Source organism: Lichenostomus cassidix, chromosome 1 (genome assembly GCF_008360975.1).
Source record: "Lichenostomus cassidix isolate B80296 chromosome 1, HeHo_3.0, whole genome shotgun sequence".
Classification (NCBI taxonomy): domain Eukaryota; kingdom Metazoa; phylum Chordata; class Aves; order Passeriformes; family Meliphagidae; genus Lichenostomus; species Lichenostomus cassidix.
Genome location: NC_139479.1, coordinates 48,181,761 through 48,190,732, shown reverse-complemented (window position 1 = coordinate 48,190,732; position 8,972 = coordinate 48,181,761).

Sequence of the window (8,972 nt, the reverse complement as noted above, 5' to 3'; positions counted from 1 at the left end):
TCCAGGTTATGTAGGCAGGAGATCAGGACATTATTCAGGATTTCCACACTGAATCTTGGATGAATATTCAAAGTTCTCTTAAACCTACCACAATTAAGTTCCCAGGCAGAAAATGAAGTTGTGTGGAAGGAACATGGCCATTGACAACTATGTGTATGTTCAGGAATTCTGAAGAACAGTAAAGCCCTGCACAGTTCTGTGTTGGCTGCCTGGACCAGGCATAATCTGTGTGTATTGTTTGGCCTGGGAAGTAATGGTTCTCTGCCTTGGAGTAGGAATGTTGCCTGCTTGCCTTTGGTCTGCTCTCTGTGACCTTAGTGAAAGACCAGATGCCAATGTAGATAGAGCAGTGCTGGTTTTACCAGCACTGTGATAAGAGTGTAGTTTCCCTTGGTTGCTGAAGCTGGATTTTCCCAGAGGTTTTGTGTGATATTCTGCAGAAATGTGCACACATATGGATTGACTACATTTGGACTTTGGGACGTAAAACATCCATTATACTTTACTCTCAAATTAAGTGAATTAATCTATTTAAAAGAATCCAAAGAACCTATATACCAGTAGGCCATAATGCTCTCCACTGTTCTTGTTAAAATTTAAAACATTAAATAAATTTGCTAAAAGAAAAAGAACCCACATGTGCAATTCTCGGTTTGAAATTTAAGACATGTTTTATTGTTTGTTTTGCTTTAAAGTTGGAAAGAGATAATATATGGTACAGGAAATTAAACTGAATTTAAATATTTTTGTAGAGGCCCAAAATATTACACACATACCCTTCCCCCTGACACATTTTAGAAAATCTTCTAAGTGCAGAAGAAAAAATATACATGAGTTCATTGACAGAAATCCCAAATTTGGAAAGCAATCTTTCACATAACATTGAGGTAGACTCTGTCTTAGTTTGCTTTAAGAAAAGTGTAATACTTTTTCCATCAATTTTTTAAGTTTGTATGTATCTGTGCCAGTGTTAGCACTGATGAATCTTTGCTATCTATGCCAGCCTAAAAAAATCTGAATTTAGAACGAATTCCTAGCCTGTCTCACAAGTTGCAGCTTAATGGGATTCTTCTCTTTTTATATATCAAGAAATACAAATAACAATCCAAAATAATTTGATTTCTGAATTAAATACTTCTTCTGACTGACTTGCAGTGACCTTACTATCCTTGTTCTAAATGAAGACTTGAATAGATCCTATTTAGTCTCAGAAAAAAATCGAGCTTTTTTTGATGACTTTTGAAATGTGTTGATGAAGCATTCTTTCTGGTGAAGAAAGACAGATTTCATTGGGTTTTTTTCTTTACATTCAGGGCTTTGCATAATTTAGCAAGAAAAGAAAATCACGAATGTACTCAGTGCTCATGCTAGCTAGTGACTGTTTCATGTCAAATGCAGACATTGGAGTAGGAATGAGAAGCCCACATTTGTGAGTGAGTGTCCTAATTGCTGGAGAAGAGTAATCAGCTTTCTGCTGTTTTCCAGACTAATCAATCTTGGCTGCACTTTTGATTTATGTATAGTAGCACAGATGAACATCAGGGATGGATAAGCTTTGTTTCTTGATACAAGCAGCCTGCAGCCTGATGTCTGGTACACGTTTTAGAGGTGAGAAAAGGCAAACTGACATTTGAAAACAGTGTTGTCATCCCCTGCTCTATAGAAGGTAATGTGTTTCTTGAGTTGCTCTATAAAGGGTTGGAAAGAAATAAGACAGTGAATAACTTTTTTTTTAAATAGTAAATTTTTTTTTTTTTCATAGCAAATACCCTGGTTTTGAATTTTAGAAGAAAGGCGTTCATGACTGCTGTATTCTTCACGTAGTTTATGCCTTAGGAGTGTGTTATATGTGCACAGAATCTACCTGCCAGACTGGGTTTCTTGGAAAACAGGCATAATTTAAAATCCCAATTATGTATAAACATGAGATGTATGCTGAGCTGCTCAGCTGTGCCAAAATAGCAGCAATCTTGTGCCTGCTTAGGTGCAGACTGTCACAGGAGGCTCACTGGTGTAGATGTGGGACTGTATCCAAAATGTCACTGCCCATGTAGACTTGTTGTTTGGGTCAATAACTGTGGGGTGGAGGGTGGCTGGGGAGGGGATCTGGGGAAGTGAGAACTCAGAGAGCTGTCTCACCACCGATTACACTGAACACATCAACTGTGGCACCCAAAAAAGAGGCACTGGGGAGAGCAGGCAGGACATCTCCAGCTGTTCTAGTCACTGGTGTTTAGCACCTGAAAAGCTCCACTCAGGCCTTGCCATGGTTCATGCTATTAATCTATTTGGTTCCTGGTTCCCAGCATACCCCAACCTGTCAAGGTATTCTATGGATACAAAACCATGGATCTAAGTTTGCCTTCTAGTCCTTGGTCTTGTAAGATATTTTCACAGCTTCTTAAAGCAAATGGCTTAAACTCCCCTGATTTTAATCCAATTATTCCCGTGTCTAAAGTGATTTATGTTCTGAAGGCTTCCTGCAAAAATACATAAGCCTAGTCTGACTCGTTCTTCCTCTTTCAATTTTTCTTTTAAGTATCCAAAATGATGGTTGTCACTGGAACCAGGAATCCAGACACATTGACATCAAAAGCAAATTGCCACAATGCATGTGGCAACAAGGGTGGGGGGAAGAGTGGAAGGAAGAGGAGCACTTTGAAGATGTCATGATAACTCAGGCATGTTTAGATTCAGTAAGTAGGTGTGCCTTTTTCTGTATCCTGCTCATCTGCAGAGTAGGATGTTTGAAGAGAGGGAAAAATGAAATGTTATTTCCAGTAAAGGGGAGGAGACTTAACAATGGCAAAATCATTATTAAAAAAACAAGCATTGGAGGGAACATTAGAATTTTTAGCTAGGAAATAACTGGAAAAAAAGTGTATGTATTTGAAATAAAGAGGAAAATTGCTGTCTAATAATAAAAGTGATTCTACTTTTATTTCTTTTCCTGAAAGCTAAGGATTTATCCCATAGTCCAGACCATGAAGCTGCAACTGCAACATATTACTCTTGTCTGAGATGATCTTGACTCCCACCACTCATTTGGCTGAAACCCTGTGTTTGTAATATTATCAGAGCTTATCAGAAACTTTCATTATCACACGGGAAATATTGAAATATTTAAGAGAAAATGAAACAGTGTTAATAAAAGACATCGAGAGAAATATCAAAATACCCAGGGTATCTAGAGGTATATAGGATATTTAAAATATCAAAATGAATTTGAAATTATTTGTTCAACTATTGCATGTATATATATATTAATATAAGATTGTGTGCTGGGGGTGGGTATTCTGCCACATAAATTGAAAAACATTCGTTTTGATTAGTGCCAGATCAACCTTTCCTAACTTTGCCCTAAGTACTGCCAATTTCAGCCAGGGCTCAAGACATAGATTCACCAGGTTTCAGTGGCCTGTTTCCCTCCAGCTGTTTGTTACCACCTCTATGCTATTTACTGCCCTATATCCAGCCCTAAAGCAATTTGTGAGTACTTCTTAACTCATTTCAGGAAAAATTGATTGGATTTAATTTCTTTAGTTTAAGCAGTTTACCTGGTTTGCTTTGAAGTGGATTAGGAAACCCTAATATAAACTGTTCTTCCAGCAGAATTGTAGAAATGCTGAAATCTTCGGCAGTGACTTCCGTAGCAAGACCTCCCTCAAAGGAGCAGGGCAGGGCAGTGATCTCCAGGGAGAACTCCTCAAAGCACAAGAGGACCATCCGGGTGTGCAGGAAACAGCAGGTGTGGCAGGAGGCCAGCTTGGCTGAACAGGGAACTCCTGGATGAGCTCAAACACAAAATGGAAATACACAGAAAATGGAAGTGGGGATCATCTAAGGAGGAGTATGGAAATTGTTGCTTGAGCTTGAAGGGGTGAAGTCATGAAAACCCAAGTCTGGCTGGAGTTTAAACCCATAAGTGATAGGAAAGGCAATGAGAAGGACTTCTATAAGTACATTGGAAGCAAAAGGAACACCAACAAAAAATACAAAGCCACGGCTGAATAGGATGGATGATTTAATGGTGAAGGATAAAGAGAGGTTTACTTAGTGACTTGGTTTTTACGGGCAAGGTCTGCTTTCCAGCTTTCCAAATTTGTGTGGCAGAGTCTGGGGGATGAGAAGTGTTACCCACAGTAAGTTGTGTTGGAATTAGAGACCATCCAAATAAATTGGACAAGACCATGGGGCTAGACAGAATGAATCAAAGATTGCTGAGGAAGTAGGTTTATGGAATTGGGATGCTCTTCAGCACGGTATTTGAGAAGCTGTAGAGAGTGAAGGAATTTCTTGAAGATATGAAAAAGACAGTTGTCAGGTACACCTTCAGAAGTGCAAGGAAGAGGATCTGGGAGACTAGAAGCCAGTCAGTCTCACTTCAGTCTGTGAGGAAGTTACAGAGCAGATCCTCCTGGAGACCAATTCCAGGTACATGGAGGGAATGAATGTGATTTACCAAGGGTAAATCATGCATAGCCAAGTCTGCTTGCTTTCTATAATAAAATGTCTGGCTGTGTGGACAAAAGAGCAGTCAGTGGGTGTCCATGAATGCTGAAAAAAGTGGAAGGGATCTCTGGAGGTACTAGCATGTAGACAAGAGGTTTATAAAAAGGCAAAAGAAAATATATTACATAACTTTTCTAACACATATTGCTTTTTATTTTTGAAATACATGAAATTATTTCATTGACAGATTAAATCTATGAGAAAGTGTAAAGGGTTTTAGTTTGCTAAATTTATTATTTAGTGATAAGTGCTTATCACTAAAGTATTCTTTAGTTTCATATCAGCTAGTTGCCAAATCATCATAGTAGAGATAATATCCACCTGGCCTCTGTCACCATGCTGCTCTGCCATGAATGTGTTGAGACAGCAAGTTGGCATGGATTGCTAACAGGAAGAACACTAGAGCCACACATCAAAAGAACAACTGGGATATGTAACCGTTGGGTTCGTGTTTGCAGAGGTGCTACAGGAAGTGTACATGCTGGCAGCCTAGATGTGTGGAGCCAAGAAAAAGAATGGAATGATACTCTGCCCTTTCCTGGGATCAGACAAGAGTGAGTTGTAGCCTTCATATTTGTGTCCAAACATGCACACTAAAGCTTCTACTTACCACAACCAGAGAAAAAACAAACCAAATGCTCTATGAGGGATTTTTCTTTTTATTTTGTTGCTTCCTCTCATTACCTCAAAGCAGGAAATTAATATAAAAGAAAAAAGCAAACACATTTTGAGCATGCACAAATAGTACACATTATTAAAAAGACTACCAAGGACTGTGACTAACTTTTAAGAGATTTTTTTTTATACCTGATACTGGTGTTGCGTATGCTATTATGAAGATGTAGCTGTTGAATTCTATGTGTGCTTAATTCTTCAGTGTTAGCAAAGCTTTCCTATATGCCTTTTTCTGCTGACATGAGGGTGGTACTTCTGTCTGGTGATGGGGATGCTTTTGCCACTTTCTGTGCAAAGCAGTGGTAATTAAATCCTTCTGAGATTGTTTGCTCCCATTAAACCTGTGTACGTGCATTGCCTGATAGCTGAAGTGGCAGGATGCCTGATTCATCTGAGAGTGGCAGCCTTTGCTATTCAGCCTGCACCTCCTGGTTGTATGCACAGTACTGATTGTTATCACTCAATATGATACTCATATCCAGTTAGATGAAAAAATATGAAAAGAAATATGAATAACTATGACTTGCCTAGAAATATGTTACTAGAGGTTGAAAAAGCTGCAGTATTCCAAAGAAAACAGTGTTGTATCTAAGAAAAGAAGCAGTTTCAATGTACGAGAAATCAGAGCAGAACAAATAATAAAAAAGAAGACATATTTATGAGAGATATCAGGGATATATTTATGAGTGGCATAGAAGCCAGCAAATAAAGAAAATTAATGAAAAAAAGATTATGGAATGGAAGAGTAACCATCTGGGTTAAAGTATCTTCTGAGTAGATCCAAACAAAACCAATACTTACAATAACAAAGGCAGGATGACCCTAATAAAATTGCAATGACTGACATAGAGAAGGCAGAAGCATTCCATAAGTGTTTCAGTTCTTTGTTATGGACTGGGGAGAAAAATGAATTATGTCTTCCTGTTGGATGGTGCTGATCTAATAGTCTCCAGTGGTACTAAGCACAGCCAGCAGGTGCAAGACATCACATGATTTGAAGCTATCAGTTCCAATAATCTTGCAACCAAACCCTTGTCAAGATCAATGTTGAGATTAGCGTGAAGAACCTCTGGTTGCTTTTCAAGAAGCTTTGGAATTTCCAGAGGACTGCAGAGAAGCTAACACTGTGCCATTATTTTAAAACAGAAAATTTAAAAATCCCAGACCTGAATAATGCAGTTCTGGCAGTCAGAGCGCAGCAATTTGAACAAATAACAGATCAGTACACATACACTGATTAAAAATATTAAGATATGTAAATATAATTAATTTCAGTCAATAAAATTGAGAGAAATATATCTTGGCAAAGTTACTGAATATTTTAAATGAAGATCCAAGTTTGGTTGGAGAACTGAGAAACTTCTAGTAGAGATCTGACTTGCTATTGTGTGAGATTTTCATTAACACCACAGAAAAACAGGTCAATGTAGCATGCATTACACTGATGCAAAACTGCTTATCTCCAAATATAATTGTAACTATGAGTGTGTCTGTGTCTTGTTCGATTAACTGTGTTTTCCATGAGGTGCCAGGGGGGACAATGTATACTCTATGTCATTGAGCATTTTTTACCAATAACTGGGCAAAAGGACACCACATTTTGCCGGACAAAATTTGGTGATGACACAAGATAACAGAGGAGAAAAATTAAGAAGACATGGATCAGCAAAAAAGAGTATCCAGGGATACTATGTAAGCAAGAATAGAAAAAAGAGACATTTCTGTACAGCCAAATAGAGGATCTATCATATAGGAATAGAAATGTAAGCCATAAAAACAGGAGAGAGGACTTTCCTGTGAAATAAAGATTCTGGAGAGAACAGGTTGTTTAGACCACATGGAAAAAGAAAAGGCAAACACTATCCTTAAGTATATCCACTGGCTAGAAGTGGAAGGTTACAGCATTACCACATTTGGCAGAGAAGCAATTGCTACTGGAATAGAGTGTCCAGTTCTAATGCTCAGAACTCATGATGGATGTAAATAATTTGGAGAAGGGTCAACAAAAAGCCATGGGAATATTAAGGATCTGGAAAGTCTCCAGCAATGCAATCTACTTAGCTTATCAACATGATGACTTAAGGATAACTGGTCCTGGTACACAAAACAGGACAAATAGCAAAGAGCTGTTCAGCCCAGCAGCCAGAGGTCTGACAAGCTCCTCTGTCAAAAAGGTGAAGCTAAAAATTAAAACACAAAATAAAGCACTTTTCTTCTTAACAATCCATTAGATTACTGGCTATATTCACTCACTGAATAAGTGTGGTATCACTGGCAGTTTTTGAATCTAGATTGGGTGTGTCTCTAAAGCAAGTTTATTATCTGGAAGCAGAAATAATGCTGTGAGACTCTGTGGTCTCTGTCATTAATGGGATCAGACTGGACATTTGAGCCTTTCTGTTCTTTATCTGTGACTGTATGGATATGTGCTCAGAGAGAGCAGGTTATCTGTGTCTCTGTGGCATGCATGGGGATGATGCTACCTTAGATCTGATCAGCAGTACAGCAGTGTTGTTCTGGTGATGAGCTCTGGCTAATTAACCGTGTCACGCACAAGGGACAGTCAATCATCTGTGGCAATGTGACCGTGCTGCTTCCCTTTGTGGAGCTGACTCCACACAATCCAGGGTTGTGCAGCTGTTTGACGTATGTACAGTTCAATATACACCCTAAGCAAGTTTGTTTTCATGTACTAAAAAATACGGTGGCAATAAAGTGCTTCTCTCTTCAATGAAGGTAAAGTCATTAGTGGAACTTGTATTGTGGTATTTTAAACTGTTTTATGTATCCGGACACCAGATATAGCTGAGACATTACAGGGTGTCTGGTTCCCTCAGCATATTAGCCACACTATGACACACTATTCCTGGTTTTCTTAGCTGTTTTTTGGCTCTGATGTTCCTACTTGTATCATTTAATGAGAGACTTTGAACAGAGGATTTATTGTGATATTATTCATACTGAGAAGAGGAAATAGATGATGAGGAAATGAATAACTCTTCTGTGAAAAACTTTGAAATGACAAAAATCTGATGGAGACATTTTCACAGTTGTTTGTAACTGTTTATCATATCAGTCAGTAGGTGAGTCATTGCACCAGAACCTCTCTTACTCTTTATTTACTCCAGATAAATATTTGCAACATGCAAGTAATTATTTGTATTACTGGGCCTCATCCCTGGAATTTTCCAGAGACGTTCTCTGATTCCATGATACCTGTGTGGGCTAGGGGTGTATATTATATACTTTGCCTTTAACAATAATTTCCTACATGTTATAGTCACTTGGAACTTTAGAACCTCTTTCTAAGAAGGTGTACCTAAACAAAACATGTCAATACGTAAATATATGAGGAAAACACAAAATTAAAATTACAGTGTTCTCACTAAATGCAAGCAGAGAAACGATTTCATAATCTGAAAAATGAATAGGAATTGCACAAAAAATAGAGAGGTGAGAAGGCTGGGGATGGGTATAAAAGTGGTGAACTTCTAAGTAGGTTAATTCATGGCCATGGTAGACTGAAGGAGTAATCTGTATTTAAATTTTAGATGCCTTCTGAATATTCTTCCTAAAGTAAGTGCTTCTGTCTTTTGTCTAAAATAGTCTGTAAATAAACCCCTCTATGCTCTTCCCTTGATGGGATTTGATTTGATCTTTAGGGCATTTCAGTGGTTTCAAAGCAGATTAGTTTTGGAAGAAACAAAATCTATTTCCATTTGAAGTGTCCTCCAATGTCTGGTGGGGATATTAGTGTGTGAATCTATGGAGTCCATGTCATGCCC